This window comes from Kogia breviceps, chromosome X (assembly GCF_026419965.1).
Source record: "Kogia breviceps isolate mKogBre1 chromosome X, mKogBre1 haplotype 1, whole genome shotgun sequence".
Lineage (NCBI taxonomy): Eukaryota > Metazoa > Chordata > Mammalia > Artiodactyla > Physeteridae > Kogia > Kogia breviceps.
This window is the reverse complement of record NC_081330.1, coordinates 81033810-81054165: the sequence shown is the minus strand read 5'-3', so window position 1 is coordinate 81054165 and position 20356 is coordinate 81033810. Positions and strand designations below refer to the sequence as shown.

Genomic DNA, 20356 nt, shown 5'->3' with positions numbered 1-20356 from the left:
TCCAAAGACCTGACATAGGAAAACATCATCAAGCACTATTGAGAACCACAGTATAACAAAAAGACATGACGATTCTCCAGAAACCAAACTTAAAGTTACTTTATTGTGATCTAACTGATAGAGAATTCAAAATACCTGTCATGAAGAAATTCAGTGAACTTCAAGATTCTGAAAGGCAGTTCAATGAGATCAGGAATAAAATTAATGAACAAAAGGAACACTTTAACAAAGATATTAAAAGTCTTAAAAAAAGAAACAAATTCTGGAGCTGACAAACAAAAAATGAAATGAAGAATGCATTAGAAAAAATTGGAAATAGAGCAAACCAAATGGAAAAGAAAATTAACAAACTCAAAGATAGAAATCTAGAACAGGTAGAAGAGGACAGATAATTTAGACCTGAAAATATTAAGAAATTCTACAAGAAATATCTCCCTCTATTAGGAAGAGCAACATTACAATAATGGGTAGCCCAGAAGTAGAAGAGAGGCAGAAGGGAACAGAGAGCATATTTATTAAAATATTTGTTGAGAACTTCTCAAACCTGGAGAAGAAACTGGATATAAAGTTCCATGAAGCTAAGATGACATCATATTACCTTAACAAAAAAAGACCCTTTTCCAAGACACATATTGAAACTGTCAAAAGTCAGTGGCAGGGCTTCCCTCGTGGTGCAGTGGTTGAGAGTCTGCCTGCTGATGCAGGGGACACAGGTTCGTGCCCTGGTCCAGGAAGATCCCACATGACGTGGAGCAGCTAGGCCTGTGAGCCATGGCTGCTGAGCCTGTGCATCTGGAGCCTGTGCTCCACAATGGAAAAGGCCACAACAGTGAGTGGCCCACATACCACAAAAAAAAAAAAAAAAAAAAAAAAAAAAGGCAAAGAAAGAATTTTAAAGGCAGCTGGGGAAAAAATGATAACCTACAAAGGAATCCCACGAGGTTATCAGAAGATTTCTCAGCAGAAACTCTACAGGCCTGGAAAAGTGGAAGGACATACTCAAAATATTGAAAGATAAAAACTGTCAGCCAAGAGTACCTATCCAGCAAAGTTATCACTCAGATATGGAGAAGTGAGGCTTTCCAAGACAAACAAAAGCTGAGGGAATTCATCAGCACAAAACCTTCCTTACAAGAAATGTTGAAAGGAAATCTTCTTTCTGAAATGAAAAGGAAAATGTACACAAAACCCTGTATAAGGTTATAAATGAACAGAGAAAATCAGAAAATTGAAACTATATCAGAATAGGTTGTTAAATACTTAATAATATCACAAAGGTTAAAGGGAAAGAAGTTGTAAAAATAACTCGAGCTCTTTCAATTTTTGAACAAATACACAATAGGAAAAAAGACAATTTGAGACACCAAAAGCATAAAAGTGGGAGAGGAAAAGGACAGAACCCATATAGGAAAATGAAGTTAAGATACTGTCAGCAAAAAAAAGGGCAATTTTGTCTATGAGACATTTTATAGAAACAAAACATAAAGCTAAAGCAGAGACAAAAAACATAAAAAAAGAGGAAATGAGAAAAATACCACAAAACTACTAAACTAAAATGACAGACAAAACACAAGGAAAAGAAACAATGGAGAGACAAGAAAACAAAAGTTAAAATGGCAGTACTGAGTCCTTATTTATCAACAATCACCTTAAATGTAAATGGTTTAAATTAACCAGTCAAAAAACACAGAGTGTCTAGACCCAACTATACTTTGCCCCCAGGAGGCACATCTCAGTTCTAAAAACAAAGACTCAAAGTGAAGGGATGAAAGCTGATACTCACAGCAAACAGCAATCAAAAGGAAGTGGGTATAGCCATACTCATATCAGACAATACGGACTTCCAGCCCAAAAAAGTTAACAAGAAATAAGGTGGACATTATATAACAATAAAGAGGACAATTCACCAAGAAGACATAAGAGTTGTTAATATATATGAACCTCACATAAGAGCATCAAAGTATAAAGAGCAATTATTAACAGACCCAAAGGGAGAAAATGACTGCCACACAATAATAGTAGAGGACATTAACACTACACTTACATCAATAGATACAACATCTAGACAGAAAGTAAACAAGGAAACAGTGACCTTAAAGGAAACATTAGACTAGAGGGACTAGACGGATTTCTACGGAACATTCCACCCAATGCAATAAAATAGTATTCTTCTCAAGTGACAATGGAACATTCTCAAGTGTAGGCCATACGTTGGGACACAAAAAACAAGATTAAAATCATATCAAGCATCTTTTCTGATCACAACAGTATGATACTAGAAAGCAACTAAAAGAAGAAAGCTGGAAAAATCACAAATATGAAGAGACTGAACAACATGTTACCAAACAATATTGAGTCAACAAGGAAATCAAAAAAGAAATTAAAAACTACTCAAAAAAATGAAAATACAGCATATCAAAATCTATGGGATGCAGCAGAAACAGTAGTAAGGAAAGTTGCAAACCTACAACCAGAAACAATAAAAATCCCAAATAAACGATCTCAATTTACACCTAAAGTAAGTAGAAAAAGAAGAAAAAATGAAGCCCCAAATCAGTAGAATGAAGGAAATAATAAAGATCAGAATGGAAATAAATGAAATAGAGGTGAAAAAGACCTGTACTTTATTTTATTTTTTTGATGTTACTTGATACAGGGATTTTAAAAACATCTTTATTGGAGTATAACTGTTTTACAATGGTGTGTTAGTTTCTGCTTTACAACAAACTGAATCAGTTATACATATACATATGTTCCCATATCTCCTCCCTCTTGTGTCTCCATCCCTCCCACCCTCCCTATCCCACCCCTCTAGGTAAGACCTGTACTTTAAATCTACAAGACATTATTGAAAGAAATGGAAGAAGATACAAAGAAAGATATCCCATGCTTAAGGATTAGAAGACTTAACATTGCTAAGATGTCTATATTACCCAAAGCAATCTACAGATTCAGTGCAATCCCTATCAAAATTCCACTGATATTTTTCACAGAAATAGAACAAAAAGTCTTAAAACTTAGGCAGAATCACAAAAGACTCCAAATAGTCAAAGAGATCTTGAGAAAAAATAACAAAGCTGGAGGTATCACACTCTCTGATTTCAAATGATGTTACAAAACTATAGCAATCAAAACTGCATAATATTGGCAGAACAATAGAAACAGAGATCAGTGGAACAGAATTGAGAGGACAGAAATAAAACCACCCATATATGGACAATGCATTTATGCCTAAGGAGCAAAGAACATACAATAGAGAAAGGATAGTCTCTTAAATACTGGTGTTGGGAAAATTGGACTGCCACATGCACAAGTGTGAAACTAGATAATTATCTCACACCACACACAAAAATCAAGTAAGAATCAACTCAAAATGGGTTAAAGACTTCAATGTAAAACCTGACACTATAAAACTAGAAGAAAACATAGGCAGCATAGTCTTTGACTTCAGATTTAGCAATATATTTCTAGATATGTTTCCACAGTCAGGGGACACAAAATCAAAAATAAGTGGGACTCCATCAACCTGAACAGCTTCTGCCCAGCAGAGGCAACCGTCAACAAAATGTAAAGATAGCTATAGAATGGGAGAAGATATTTGCAAATCATATATCTCATAACTGTGTGATATCCAAAATCTATGAAGTCATACAACTCAACAACAACAAACAAACCTCAATTAAAATATGAACAGAGGGGGAGACCTTCAAAATGGTGGAGGAGTAAGACATAGAGATCACCTTCCTCCCCACAAATACATTAAAATACATCTGCATGCAGAACAACTCCTACAGAGCACCTACTGAACGCTGGCAGAAGACCTCAGACTTCCCAAAAGGCAAGAAAACCCCACATACTTGGGTAGGGCAAAAGAAAAAAGAAAAAAACAGAGACAAAAGAGTTGGAATGGGACCTGCACCACTGGGAGGCAGCTGTGAAAGAGGAAAAGTTTCCACACACTAAGAAGCCCTTTCACTGGCAGAGACAGGGGTTGGCGGGGGGAGAGCTTTGGAGCCATGGAGGAGAGTGCAGCAACAGGGGTGCAGAGAGCAAAGTGGAGAGATTCCTGGACAGAGGATCAGTGCTGACCAGCATTCACCAACCTGAGAGGCATGTCTGCTCACGTACTGTGGCAGGAGGGGCCTGGGAGCTGAGGTTTGGGTTTCGTAGGTCAGATCCCAGGGAGAGGACTGCGGATGGCTGCATGAAGACAGTCTGTGGGGACTAGTGTGACACAGCTAGCAAGGAAAGAGTCCAGGAAAATGTCTGGACCTGATGAAGAGGCAATATACCATTGTTTTGGGATGCTTGAGGAGAGGGGATTCCATGCCCATGTGCCCACAGAAGGCAGAGCACCACCTAAGAAAGCTCCAGAGATAGGCATAAGCCACAACTAACAGCTCAGACCCCAGAGATGGGCATGACAAGCTAACGCTGCTGCTGCTGCTGCCACCAAGAATCCTGTGTGCAAGAGCAGGTCACTATCCATACACCCTCCCTGTAAGTCTGTGCTGCCCACCACTGCCAGGGTCCTGTGATCCAGGGGCAACTTCCCCAGGAGAACACATGGCACGTCTCAGGCTGTTGTAACATCGTGCTGGCCTCTGCTGCTGCAGGCTTGCCACAAATTCCAATTATGACTATAGTACCCCTCACTTCCCCCTACCTGAGCAAGCAAGAGTGCCATAATGAGCCGTGGCTTTAAACCCCTCCTGTCCGGGCAGGTAACAGATGCCTGAAGTAGACATACATGCAGAGGTGGGGCCAAAACAAAAGCGGAACCCCAGGAGCTGTGCAAAGAAAGAAGACAAAGGGAAATTTCTCCCTGCAGCCTCAGGATCAGTGGATTAAACCCCACAATCAATTTCATGTACCCTGAATATGTGGAATTCCTTAATAGACAATTAATAATCCCAAAATTGAGGCATTGGACTATGGGAGCAACTGTAGACTTGGGGTTTGCTGCCTGCAACTGATTTGTTTCTAATTTTTATGTTCATTTAGTTTAGAATTTAACGCTTGCTATTACTGGTGGATTTGTTTATTGGTTTGGTTGCTCTCTTCTTTTTTATTACTATTTTTTAATTTTAATATATTTTCATGTTTTCTTTTTTTTTCTCCCTTCTCTTCTGAGCCATGTGGCTGACAGGGTCTTGGTGCTCCAACCTGGTTCAGGCCTGAGCCTCTGAAATGGGTGAGCTGAGTTCAAGACATTGGACCACCAGAGATTTCCTGGCCCCACAAAGTACCAATCAGCAAGAGCTGTCCCAGACATCTCCCCCTCAATGCTAAGGCCCAGCTCCAGCCAATGGCCAGCGAGCACTACTGCTGGACGCCCCATGTCAAACAAATAGCAAGACAGGAATACAACCCCACCCATTAGCAGAGAAGCTGCCTAGAATCATACTAAGTTCACAGACACCCCAAAACACTGCCGGACTTGGCCCTGCCCACCAGAAGGATATGATACAGCCGCACCCACTAAAACAAAGGTACTAGTCCCCTCCACCAGGAAGTCTACACAAGCCACCGAACCAACATTACCCACTGGGGGCAGACACCAAAAACAAGGGGGAGTGTGAATATGCAGCCTGTGAAAAGGAGAACCCAAACACAATAACTTAACAAAAATCATAAGACAAAGAAATATGCAGTACATGAAGAAGCAAGGTAAAAACCTACCAGAGTAAACAAATGAAGAGGAATCAGGCAGTCTACCTGAAAGAGAATTCGGAGTAATGTTAGTAAAGATGATACAAAACCTTGGAAATAGAATGGAGAAAATACAAGAAACGTTTAATGAGGACCTAGAAGAATTAAAGAGCAAACAAATGATAAATAACACAAAAAAGGAAAATTAAAATTCTCTAGAAGGAAACAATAGTGGAATAACTGAGAGAGAAGAACTGATAAGTGACTTGGAAGATAAAATACTGGAAATAACTACAGCAGGTCAGAATAAAGAAAAAAGAATAAAAAGAACTGAAGACAGTCTCGGAGACCTGTGGGGCAACATTAAATGCAACATTTCAATAATATGGGTCCCAGAATGAGAAAGGGTGTGATAAAATATTTGAAGAGATAAGAGGTGAAAATTTCCCTAATATGGGAAAGGAAATAATCTGGTCGAGGAAGCACAGAGAATCCCATACAGGATAAATCCAAGGAGGAACATGCCAAGACATATATCAATCAAACTATCAAAAATTAAATACAAAGAAAAAATAATAAAAGCAGCAAGGGAAAAGTAACAAATAACATACAAGGGAAGCTCCATAAGGTTAACAGCTTATCTTTCAGCAGAAACTCTGCAAGCCAGAAGGGAGTGGCAGGACATATTTAAAGTGATGAAAGGAGAAAACCTACAAAAAAGATTACACAGCAAAGTTCTCATTCAGATTTGACAGACAAATTAAAACCTTTACAAACAAGCAAAAGTTAAGAGAATTCAGCACCACTAACCTAGCTTTAAAACAAATGCTAAAGAACTTCTCTAGGCAGGAAACACAAGAGGAGGAAAAGACCTGCAATAATAAACCCAAAACAATTAATAAAATGGTAATAGGAACAAATATATGTATAACTAACTTAAATGTAAGTGGATTAAATGAGCCAACAAAAAGACACAGGCTGCCTGAATGGAAACAAAAAGAAGACCTGTATATATGCTGTCTACAAGAGACCCACTTCAGACCTAGGGACACATACAGACTGAAAGTGAGGGAATGGAAAAAGATATTCCATGCAAATGGAAATCAAAAGAAAGCTAGAGTAGCAATTCTCATATAAGACAAAATAGACTATAAAATAAAGACTATTATAAAAGACAAAGAAGGACCACTACATAATGATCAAGGGATAAATCCAAGAAGAAATATAACAATTGTAAATATATATGTACCCCATATAGGGGCAGCTCAATACATAAGGCAAATGCTAACAGCCATGAAAGGTGAAATTGACAGTAACACAAAAAATAGTAGGGAACTTTAACACCCCACTTTCACCAATGGACAGATCATACAAAATGAAAATAAGTAAGGAAACACAAGCTTTAAATGACACATTAAACAAGATGGAAATAATTGATACTTATAGGGCATTCTATTCAAAAAAAAAAACAGAATACATTTTCTTCTTAAGTGCTCATGGAACATTCCCCAGGATAGATCATATCTTGGGATACAAATCAAGCTTTGGTAAATATAAGAAAATTTAAATCATATCAAGTATCTTTTCTGACAACAACACTATGAGACAAGATATCAATTACAAGAAAAGATCTGTAAAAAATACAAACACATGGAGGCTAAACAATACACTACTTAATAACGAAGTGATCACTGAAGAAATCAAAGAGGAAATCAAAAAATCCCTAGAAACATAAGACAGTAAAAACATGACAACACAAAACCTATGGGATGCAGCAATAGCAGTTCTAAGAGGGAAGTTTATAGCAATAGAATCCTACCTCAAGAAACAAGAAAAATGTCTAATAAGCAACCTAAACTTACCCCTGAACCATTTAGAGATAGAAGAACAAAAAACCCCGAAAGTTAGCAGAAGGAAAGAAATCATAAAAATAAGATCAGAAATAAATGAAAAAAAAACTGAAGTAAACAATATTAAATATCAATAAAACTGAAAGCTGGCTCTTTGAGAAGATAAACAAAATTGACAAGCCATTATCCAGAATCAACAAGGAAAAAAGGAGAAGACTCAAGTCAACAGACTTAGCAATGCAAAAGGAGAAGTAATAACTGACACTGCAGAAATACAAAGGATCATTAGAGATTACTAGAAGTAACTATATGCCAATAAAATGGACAATATGGAAGAAATGGACAAATTCTTAGAAAAGTACAACCTTCCAAGACTGAACCAGGAAGAAATAGAAAATATAAACAGACCAATCACAAGCACTGAAATTGAAACTGTGATTAAAAGTCTTCCAGCAAATAAAAGCCCAGGGCCAGATGGCTTCACAGGTGAATTCTATCAAATATTTAAAGATGATCTAACACCTATCCTTCCCAAACTCTTCCAAAATATACCAGAGGGAGGAGCACTGCCAAACTCATTCTAGAAGGCCACCATCACCCTGATACCAAAACCAGAAAAGATGTCACGAATAAAGAAAACTACAGGCCAATATCACTGATGAAGATAGATGCAAAAAACTTCAACAAAATACTAGCAAACAGAATCCAGAAGCACATTAAAAGAATCATACATCATCCTCAAGTGAGGTTTATCCCAGGAATGTAATGATTCTTCAATATACACAAATCAATCAATGTGATACACCATATTAACAGATTGAAGGAGAAAAACCATATGATCTTCTCAATAGATGCATAAAAAGCTTTTGAAAAAAGTTCAACACTGATTTATCATTAAAAACTCACCAGAAAGTAGGCATAGAGGCAACCTACCTCAACTTAATAAAGGTCATATATGACAAACACACAGCCAACATTGTTCTCAATGGTGAACAATTGAAGCCATTTCCTCTAAGATCAGGAACAAGACAAGGTTGCCCATTATCACCACTATTATTCAACATAATTTTGGAAGTTTCAGCTACAGCAATCAGAGAAGAAAAATAAATAAAAGGAATTTAAATAGGAAAAGAAGAAGTAAAACTGTCACTGTTTGCAGATGACATGATATTCTACATAGAGAATCTTAAAGATGCTACCAGAAAACTATTAAGCCTAATCAATGAATTTGGTAATTAGCAGGATTAATTAATGAACAGAAATCTCTTGTATTTCTATACACTAACAATGAAAAATCTGAAAGAGAAATTAAGGAAACACTCCCATTTACCATTGCAAAAAAAGAATAAAATACCTAGCAATGAACCTACCTAAGGAGACAAGAACTGTATGCTAGAAACTAAAAGACACTGTTGAAAGAAATTAAAGACGACACAATAAGATGGAGAGATATACCATGTCCTTTGATTAGAATAATCAACATTGTGAAAATGACTACACTACCAAAAGCAATCTACAAATTCAATGCAATCCCTATCAAACTACCACTGGCATTTTTCACAGAAGTAGAACACAAAATTTCACAATTTGTATGGAAACACAAAAGACCCCAAATAGCCAAAGCAATCTTGAGAAAGGAAAACAGAGCTGGAAGAATCAGGCTCCCTGGCTTCAAACTACACTACAAAGCTACAGTAATCAAGAGAGTATAGTACTGGCACACAAATAGAAATATAGATCAATTGATCAGGGTAGAAAGCTCAGAGAGAAACCCATGCACATATGGTCACCTTATTTTTGATAAAGGAGGAAAGAATATGCAATGGAGGAATGACAGTCTCTTCAAAAAGTGGTCCTGGGAAAACTGGGCAGCTATATGTAAAAGAATGAAATTAGAACACTTCCTAACACCATACACAAAAATAAACTCAAAATGGATTAAAGACCTAAAGGTAAGGCCAGACATTATAAACCTCTTAGAGGAAAACATAGGAAGAACACTCTTTGACATAAAGCATAGCAAGATCCTTTTTGACCCATCTCCTAAAGAAATGGAAAGAAAAACAAAAATAAACAAATTGGACATAATGAAACTTAAAAGCTTTTGCACAGCAAAGGAAACCACAAACAAGATGAACAAGTAACTCTCAGAATGGTAGAAAATATCTGCAAACAAAGCAACTGACAAAGGATTAATCTCCAAAATATGCAAGTAGCTCATGCAGCTCAATATCTAAAAAACAAACAACCCAATCCAAAAATCTTCAGAAGACCTAAGTAGACACTTCTCCAAAGAAGTTATACAGATTGCCAACAACCACATGAAAGGATGCTCTAATTTACCATCACTAATCACTAATCCTTAGATAAATGCAAATCAAAACAACAATTAGTTATCACCCCACACCAGTCAGAATGGCCATCATCAAGAAATCTAGAAGCAATAAATGCTGGAGAGGGTGTGGAGAAAAGGGAACCCTCTTGCAGTGTTGGTGGGAATATAAATTGATACAGACTCCATGGAGAACAGTATGGAGGTTTCATAAAAATCTAAAAATAGAACTACCATATATGACCCATCAATTCCACTACTGGGCATATACCCTGATAAACCCATAATTCAAAAAGGGTCACGTACCACAATATTCATTGCAGAACTATTTACAATAGCCAGGACATGGAAGCAACCTAAATGTCCATCAACAAATGAATGGATAAAGAAGATGTGGCACATATATAGAATGGAATATTACTCAGCCATAAAGAGAAGCGAAATTGAGTTATTTTTAGTGAGGTGGATGGATCTACTATGTCATACATAGTGAAGTAAGTCAGAAAGAAAAAAAATACTGTATGCTAACACATGTATTTGGAATCTAAAAAAAAATGGTTTTGATGAACATATGGGCAGGACAGTAATAAAGACACAGACATAGATAATGGTCTTGAGGATACAGGGATTGTGAAGTGTAAGCTGAGATGAAATGAGAGAGTATCATTGACATATGTACACTACCAAATGTAAAATAGATAGCGAGTGGAAATCAGCTGCATAGCATAGGGAGATCAGCTGGGTGTTTTGTGACCACCTAGAGTGGTGGGATAGTGAGGGAGGGAGGAAGATGCAAGAAGGAGGGGATATAGGGATATATGTATACATATAGCTGCTTCACTTTCACTTTGTTATACAGCAGAAACTAACACAATGTTGTAAAGCAATTATACTCCACTAAAGATGTTAAAAAAAGAGAAAGAGAGAGAAAGAAAGAAAGGAACGAGGAAGGAAGGAAGAAGGAAAGAAAGAAGGACATCCCTGGTAGTGCAGCAGTTAAGAATCCACCTGCTAATGCAGGGGACATGGGTTCAATCCCTGGTCTAGGAAGATTCCACATGCCACAGAGCAACAAAGCCCATGCACCACAACTACTGAGCCTGCACTCTACAGTGCACGAGCCACAAGTGCTGAGCCCATGTGCTGCAGGTACTGAAGCCTGTACACCTAGAGCCTGTGCTCTGGAACAAGAAAAGCCAGTTCAATGAGAACGCTGATCACTGCAACAAAGAGTAGCCCCTGCTCGCCTCAACTAGAGAAAGCCCACAGGCAGCAGTGAAGACCCAACACAGCCCCAATCAATCAATCAATCATATGAACAAAACATTTGAGTAGACATTTTCTCAAAGAAGACATACATATGGCCAACAGGGACTTGAAAAGTTCAACATCACTAATTATTAAGGAAATGCAAATCAAAACCAAGGAGTTATCACCTCATGCTGTGTGAATGGCTATTATAAAAAGGCAAGAAACAGCAAGCATTGGAGAGGTTGTGGAGCAAAGGTAACCCTCATACACTTATGATGGAAATGTAAATTGTTTCAGCAATTATGAAAAACAGCATAGAGAATCCAAGCAAATGTAACCCTTATCCACTGTTGATGGAAATGTAAAGTGGTTCAGCGATTATGAAAAGCAAGGTGGAGAATCCTCAAAAATTTAAGAGTAGAAGTACCATATGGTCCAGGTGTTCCACTTCTCTTTATTTATCCAAAGAATACAAGAACACTAGTTCAATATGATATATGCACGCCTATGTTCATCACAACATTATTTTTAATAGCCAAGATATGGAAACAACCTAAGTGTTCATCCATAGATGAATGTATAAAGAAGATATGGTATATATTTATAATGGAATACTACTCAGTCATTAAAGAAGATGAAGTCTTGCCATTTGTGAAGACATGGATGGAATTTGTGGTTATTATGCTAAGTGAAATAAGTCAGATGGAGAAAGACAAATACCATATGATTTCACAAATGTGGAATAAAACACTCTAAAAGTAAAACATAATAAATGAACAAACCAAACAAAAACAAACATACAGATACAGAGAACAGATTGGCTGCCAGAGAGTAATGGATAGAAAAGGTCAAAATGGATAAAGGGGGTCAACTGTATGGTGACAGATTAAAGCTAACCCTTTGGTGGTAAGCACACTATAGTGTACACAGAAGTTGAAATATAATGTTGTACACATGAAACATATAATATTATAAACTAATGTTAATGCAGTTTTAAAAAGTTTACTACATTGCAACAATAATCAAGACTGTGTGGTATTGTTGGAGGGATATACACATAAATCAATGGATTAGAAGAGAGATCTCAGAAAAAGACCCCCGAAATATGCCCAATTGATTAGATTATAAATGTTTTCATTTCAGGATATATTTAATTTATATACAAGTTGCAAATATAGTAGACAGTTCCCATAGCCTCCACATCAATTTTCCATATTATTACAGCACATTTGTCACACTTAATGAACTAAAATTGATACAGTGTTATTAAGTGAAATGGACACTTTACTCAGACTTCCTCAGTTTTTCCCCAATATCATTTTTCTGTTCCAAGATCCTACACTGGATATCACAATACGTCTAGTTATCATGTCTCCTTAGGCTCCTCTTTGTTTTGACAGTTTCTCGGACTTATAATGTTTTTGGTGACTTTAATAGTTTCAAGGAGTATTAGTCAGGTATATTGTAGGATGTTGTAGAATAACTCTCTATGTGTCTAATGATTTTTTTCCTTATGACTAGAGTGGGATAATATGTTTTGGTGAGGAAGACCAAATAAGTTGAATTCTATTTTCATTACATCACATCAAAGGTACATACTATTAACATGGTGTCACTGTTGATATTGACCTTTATTACAAAGCTAATTAGTGTTTGTCAGATTTCTCCACAATATAGTTCCTCTTTTTTCTCCTGTTCCATACTCCACTCTTTGGATGAAAGTTATTATGTGCAGCACATACTCCTCCTCCTTGATGTGCCAGAAAGTAAGGGATTGCTCAAAACTTTGATGGCAGTATGTCAAAGGGGCACAGGAGCCAACTGAAAAAGCTCTGAATGGCCAAAGCTGGAACAATTTGAACAAATAAATGAATAATGCAGTATTGGACTATTACACAAAACATGAAATAATTATCCATGAATCCAAATTGATATTAATAACTGACTAAAAACAAATGAAGGAGATGAATCTCCCTTAAAAAAGAATTCCAAATAATTTATGTACTACTTAACCCTCAAGTAGTGGGAGTATAACTCTCTACTCTGTAAGTAAAGGCTATACATAGTGATTTTTCTTCCAAAAGAAAAACAGTAACTTCACAGTGGACAGACCTGACAAACATTATTCATCCCAAATGATCTAAGTCAACATCAATAGTGGTAAGTCATGTTGATAGTATGTACACTTGATATTATTTAATAAGTATTCTGTGTTCTCCCCCCCAAAAAGAAATGCACTCCCTCAGTCTATTTATGACAAAATCATCAGGTAAATCACAACTGAGGGAAATTCTACAAAATGCCCGACCAGTACTCCTGAAAACTGCCAAGTTTATCAAAAACAGGGAAAGTCTGAAAACTGTCACAGCCAAGAGGAGCTTAAGGAGACATGACTACTAAATGTAATGTGGTATTCTAGATGAGATCCTCGAAGAGAGAAGATATTAGGGAAAAAGTGAGGAAATCTGAAGAAAGTATAGACTTTAGTTAATAATAATGTATCAGCATTGGCTCATTGAGTGGGGCAAATGTATCACATGAATGTAAGATGCTAATAATAGGTAAAACTGGGTGCGAGGTATACAAGGACACTGTGCCATCTTTGCAATAATTCTGTAAATCTAAAACTGTTCTAAAATTTAAAGTTTATATAAAAATTGTAAAAAATGAATTATTGGTAAAAACAAATGAAATAAGTCATCAAACCATTCCAAGTTAACCATTGTTATCATTTTGGGATATTTCCTTTTATTTTCTTCTTATAGGTTTTCCACCTACAGACATACACATAATGTTTTATAAAAATGGAATCAAACTGTATGCAGGGTTCTGTATAAACTGAAAAATTTTCACAGAAGAAGGTAATATAAATATATACATATTGTTTGGGTCCTGATTTAGCATTATATTTATCAAGAACATATGTCTATTATTAAACATATTCTTATTATTTAAATAAATTAAAGATAAAAATATTCCAAAGACCATATAGATCAGTTATCATCTGATACAATAATTGGAACAGAATAGACAATAAAAAATGTTAAGTAAATTAAATGGAATCTTCTATCTTCCCAGAAGCTCACATTGTTTCCTGAACCATATAAGACATGCTATTTACTTAAAAATATATTTAAATACAACGTTGAAAGATACTTTAACATTAACTTGGAAACCAAACCCAGTGTTTTCTTGATTTTCAGTTTTTATACTTGCTTAAATCTGGTAAATATAAATGTCATAATCTGTTTTGAGTAAAGTTTGTAAAATAAAGATGTGTAAAGAAGTAAAAAAAAATCATTTACCCCACTCAGTCGTTTCTTAATGTTCTGGCACACTTCTTTGCCAACTTTTTCTAAGTATTTTTTTTAAAAAAGTTTATTTTAAGGATAAAAAAATATCCTATGCCTTCCTTGTTTATGATGTCATCAGAGAATTTTCATTGTTATTTTTGGATAATAGGGTCCTTGCAGAGGGAGAAGACAATGTTAAGGTTTGAGAAATTGAACCAGTGGAGGGGGTGGGAAAGTGTGGGGATGGCAGGAGATAAGGATTTGGAGCAGAGTGGCCATCCCTGTTTTGCCTAGGACTGAGAGAATTCCTGGAATGCAAATCTAAAACCAGGAAAGCCTAGACAAATTGGGGAAGCTGGTCATCCTAGCAGGGTAAAGGGATTCTTACATTAGATTTTATATTTTCTGGGCCTTCCATAAGTGTCACAGAAGATATTCTATAGATTTCAATATACTACCATAAACAGAAAGCTGGCTCATTTATGATTATTCACCTGATTATCCAGGCAGTGGTCTCATCAAGGAAGCTTGGGGTCATGGTCCACCACAGAACTGCCTTTCTAAGTTGGAGTGGAAGTCATCACCATTTTTAGATCCTCCAAAACTGCATCATTCCAGCTATTGGATATTCTTCATCTGTATGAAGAGTTCTCACTAAGAAAAAAGGTCTAAAATTTAATTCCTTTCTCCCTATTCATGCTTATGACTACCTCTCCCTTTCTCTCCTCCAGTAATAGTTTGGTAATTATCCTTACCAACAGCACATACTCTAGCACTCTCATCAGAACTTGTCTTCTCTCACCCCTCACTTCTCTGACCTACTTCCTCCTCAAAAGACCACAATTTTAAATGAAATTAGAAATATTTGTTGGACACAAAAATGCATCCTGTATACTGGGATGACAGTGTAATGAAGCAAGAATTCAAGGCTAGTTTCTACTGCTTTATCAGACCAGTTCATGGACTGGAAATTAATGCACAATGATCACTCACCCATCATTCATTTTATTCTATGGCAATATGATAAAATTAAAAATGCTGACTCATCACTGTTTTAATTTACTTGCTGGTGACCGGCTGGTTTCATGATACTCCTACTTAAGAATCACGCACACAAGATATTTGTATGAATCCACACATCACCGAAGGTCTGAGAAGCAGAGTGGGGTGGGGATTAAGTCACAACAAGACATGGGAAACAATTTAACACTGAACATTTACAAACTAAATGCTGTCCAACAATTCTACCAGCAGCAATTTTTCACTTGTTCACTTCTGTAGGCTCCATTCTTGCATCTTCTTCCACGGCCCCATTCATTGCTTCTAGATGTTTTGCTTCCCCTCTTGCTAGACACCTTTCCCTTAGGCATTACCCACCACACATACAACATTTACTCACATCACTACTGCCCCACATCTATCTTAAGTTAGGCTCTGCACCTTCTTCTACACAGACTGATTAATGGGCTCTGCTAAACAGTGGACCACACTTTAGAAGCACAAAAAAACCAGCAGAGGCCTTAAATGTTTAATATCATGATTCTCCTCTTCCTCAGTATTCTCTTAGGGAGGAAGAGATCAATAAAGATACTTATTTCCACACTGGTATGAGTTATGACACTCACTATAGAAGACAAAGCAACCATAGTATATTCCTTTTAAAATGTTTTCCTCTCTCTATTACACAACCACATATATACTCAAATTTCCTACAATGAAGAGATATTAGTTTCATACATTAAGAACTAAAACATGTTATTTCAAAAAATAGTTTTTTAAAAGATATTTCTACACAAGCCAAACTTATGAACTGCATCAAATTAACTGATCTGAAATATACACACATATATGCAATTGCAATCATGACACAGGGATGGCCATAGTATCCTATTGCAGAGTAATATGTTATTACACAATCTTGGTTTTGCATAAGGAAAAAGTGACAGAAACAAAAGACATACACACACATACATGTAGGTATGTCCGTGAAATTTATAGCCAAAATTCATATGATTGGAACTTTCGTAACATAAGGTTCCTCCCAAAATATTGCATTGTAAGATCCCCTGTCTGACAGGGTTTTAATTATTAATATATATTCATATAAAGTAATGCATACTTAGGAGCTTGGGTATGTTGCAAAATTATTATTTGGCAAATACCTTGTGCAACCTATTGCATTAGTGTTCCACATTATTTTCTACTCCTCCCTGTGAAAGGATTATACTTTCCTACTCTATTGATATCAAGTTTGATATTTACATATTCCATGTCTAAGCTCTTAGAGACATCTTTGCATGGTTCTATCATTCCTCCTCACTGTATAATAAGAGCAGCTGGTGTCAGATAAGTGCTGCTCCTCTAACCTAGATTCTAGAATGAAAATGATATAGAGAAAAACCTCAAACCCAACAAGTAATGTGAACAAGTAACATTTTTTGTTATTGTAAGTTATTGAATTCTTGGGGCTGTTTCTTCTCAAAGCATAAATTAGCAAAAACTAATAGATCATGGTAACTCTTATTTTATAATATATCTTGGAATTATATATTACATTCACATTGACACCTGAAAGAAATGCCAAACTGTTGAAGCTGAAGTTTGAAATAGTTACAAATTCTGTTGATGTGGGGCGGGGGTGGGGTGGGAGGGCTGGCAGAAAGAGTGACTTTGTAGCCATTTTGCAGTTTCAGACCACTAGGAAAAGACCTTCTATCAACCTAAACTCTTGAAGTCTATGCCTTTGAGGTATATTGGAGTCATCAACCTAAGGTAATCAGAATATAGGAAGTTCAAATTTCACTATGAACTCTTTTAAAAAATGTTCTGTGGGTCATGCATAACTTGTAAAGCATCATAATACCCTCTAACTGGAGTGAAATTGCTCTGTATTCCAATTTAATGAGAGGAACATTAAATTGGAATGTTTATTAACATCCCTTGGCAAATCTTGTTTAGGAAAATAAGTAATTAATAGTATTAGGCTAAGTAATAGTAATGTGTTGCTGCATTAATAGTATACTTACATAATAGGAAGCCATTATGAACAGGCTTAACATCTGTGAGGACTGGAAATAATGTGCTGGCTATAAGAACTTCACAATTTGTAAAGGGTGGCCTTTGTCAAAATACAGATTGTTTTAAAATATACTCATTTCATTCTTAAAAGTTTCATGTTACAAACCTATGACAAGATGTTAAAAGGACAAATCTTATGTAGGAAAAAAACTTAGTGAATAGATCTGCATACTCTGAAAAAAATCTCATGCTTGAATTTTTCAAAATTATATTTTAATTACAAAAGTAATACATAGTATAAAAATCAATACCAAATGCATATGTAAAAACAAGTGAAAGTCTCATTTCACCTCCCCTGATGTGAATCCCACCCCTCAGAGGCAGCCATTTTTAAAAGTTTGCAATCTATCGATCTACACACACACACACACACACACACACACACACACACACACACACACACACAAATATATACACATCTATAAATAACATAAGATTTTTCCTACTTAAACTATACATTTTATTCAATTATTTGCTTTCTTTACTAACCATTATAACAGAGACATCTTTCCATATCAGTACATCCAGCTCCTCCCTCACTGTTTCTCAAAGTTGTATAGTATTACAGTGTGAATACCTCCATAAAGTATTTGACCATTACCTGTCTGTGAGTGCTTAAGTTATTACAAATATTTTTTTCTTTTACCAACCCTGCTGCAATGAATATTCTCATACATTATCAGTTTAGAATATTGCAAAAAAGATCCACAGTCCAGAAGTAATGCTATTAAACCCTAAACAAGATCCGATAATTTGGTCTCCTTGCTCAAATGGGAGAAAAATGCATGCAGATGCCTACATGAGCACTCTTAGGATCATGATGGTGATGAGGTAATAATGATAACTCATATTTAGTGAGTACTCATGTGCCACACACTTTACACTTTTAAACTTATTTACTTGTCACAAAAACCTTATAAGGTAGCCACCACAATATCTCATTAATTCTAAGATTCATATCCTTTAATGTTCTAACACCTCTGAAATCAAATGTGCATCATTTTATTTGGAAGTGATTTTTCTGCCATAGTGGTACAGATTGCAATAGTGTAGCTTACTATTGATTGAATTTGATAATACACAGTATCGTTCTTATTTTATAGATGAGGAAACTGAGGCTCTGAGGACTAAAGTACCCTATCCAGCATCAGGCAGCTAGTAATTGGCAGAGGTGGGATTCTTACCCAGACAATCTGACTTGAATCTATGCTTTTAAATGCTCTTCCTGAAGTGCAGGAAAGTGGAACAAATGTTGAGCAACAATCCACCTCCCCCACACACACACCAAAATGTAACACTGCTTACAACTGTCCAGAAGATTTAGAGATGATTTTTATTTACTAACACTCTTCCATAATTTTCCAATTTTCTACCTTGAACTAGTATTTTTTTTAACTTATGGAAAATCCCATACACTCATACAAAAGTAGAGAGAATAATAATAATGAAATCCCCCATGTTCCCATCACCCAGCTTCAGTAATTATCAATCCATCTATCCCGTAATCCATTAGTCAATACCAATTATTTTCAGGCAAATCCCAGATATCATATTATTCTATATGTAAATATATCTGAATTAATCCCTAAAGATTCTTTTAAAACATAACCATGATCCTATTTTCACATAGAGAAATAACAATAATTTCTTAATATCATAAAATATTCAGTGTCCAGATATCCCTAATTGCTGTTACAAATAAAGCTTAATGAACACATTGTATGTATGTGTGTGAGTATGTTTACATTTCTATTAGTAATTGTGTTGGATAAGTTCCTCAGGTAGTATTTCTAGGCCATAGAGTAACAGGTTTTCAGATTTGTTACATAAACCAAATTGCCTAACACAAAATTGTTTTGCTAACTTACACTCTTAACAATACCGTTATTTAGTGCCAGTTTTCCTAAACCCTGCACAACACTGGGGATAAACGATCTTTTTCCATTCTTGTCAATCTGAATATGCTATCCTGTTTTATTCATGTGTGTTTAGTATTGAAGGCAATTGACTTTTTCAAAAGATTACTGCTCGTGTGTGAATAATGTCTTCTGATTCTTTGCCCATTTTTCCGTATTTTTAACAGCTCTTTGCACCTGTCAGGAAAGCTAACAGAGAACTGGCTCAGGAGCCAAACTGCTTACATTAGAATTCAGGTTCTGGAGCAACGAAAAAGTGTAAACAGGAAAAGAAAGAACAAGAACAAGGAGGAAATAGAGAGTGAGAGAGGACCAGCAAAACAGGACTCGTGCGTCTCAGGGTCCTCCCACCTCACTGGCCCTGTTCCTTGCTTCCATTTCTCATTCCCCAACCCCTACCTCTAGCGGCATGCTGGTCAGGTCAAGTCCCCCTGGACAAAAGAAGAATCACAAGGAACTGTGTCCAATCTCGTCTTCCCTTACTGACTCCCACCAGGTGTTCAAATCTAACTTACCGGGCAGTCGCTGTCATCAGGCTGCCTGCCACGCTCCACTTCGCCAAGGTCTGTGCCCTTGGCCACAGAATCTAAGCTTTATGGTAGGCTCCAGCTCGCCCAGGCAGCCCAGCCAGTGCCCTTATTGGTGCCAGAGCCATCCGCTAACCTGTCGCCAGCACTTGCTCCCACAGCATTCACTGGAAGCGCAGACCCCAGCTCAGGTCAGAATCCCTACACCCAGTTTGTGTCCAGAGGTTCCCACGTGACTTGTTTCCCAGGCAATGGTTCCTTCCTCCCGGATGTAACCCACCCCAAGGAATGCGGAGAGTGCTTCCCAGAGGTACAGCTCAAACAGCTATGACTAGCGAAATGCAGCGTAGCCTGCTAGAAGTGTTGTCTATTTCTATGGCATTAAACTGGGAATTATAAAGAAAGGAATGAAAGGAATTGGACACTTTCGCCAAGAACTATGCATAGCTCTGTATTG

The 20356-nt window shown here is 36.5% G+C and overlaps 1 long non-coding RNA gene across 1 annotated transcript in view; it reads right to left on the bottom strand.

The window, feature by feature from the left end:
- The window catches only part of LOC136793439 (uncharacterized), a 122591-nt gene extending 102461 nt beyond the window's left edge, over positions 1–20130 (bottom strand). Inside the window, exons 1-2 of the long non-coding RNA XR_010838704.1 lie at positions 19888–20130; positions 14873–15032 (exon numbers count right to left, since the gene is read on the bottom strand). This is a non-coding gene — a long non-coding RNA (uncharacterized lncRNA). The remainder of the gene's footprint in view (positions 1–14872; positions 15033–19887) is intronic.
- Between the last annotated feature and the right edge of the window lie 226 nt (positions 20131–20356).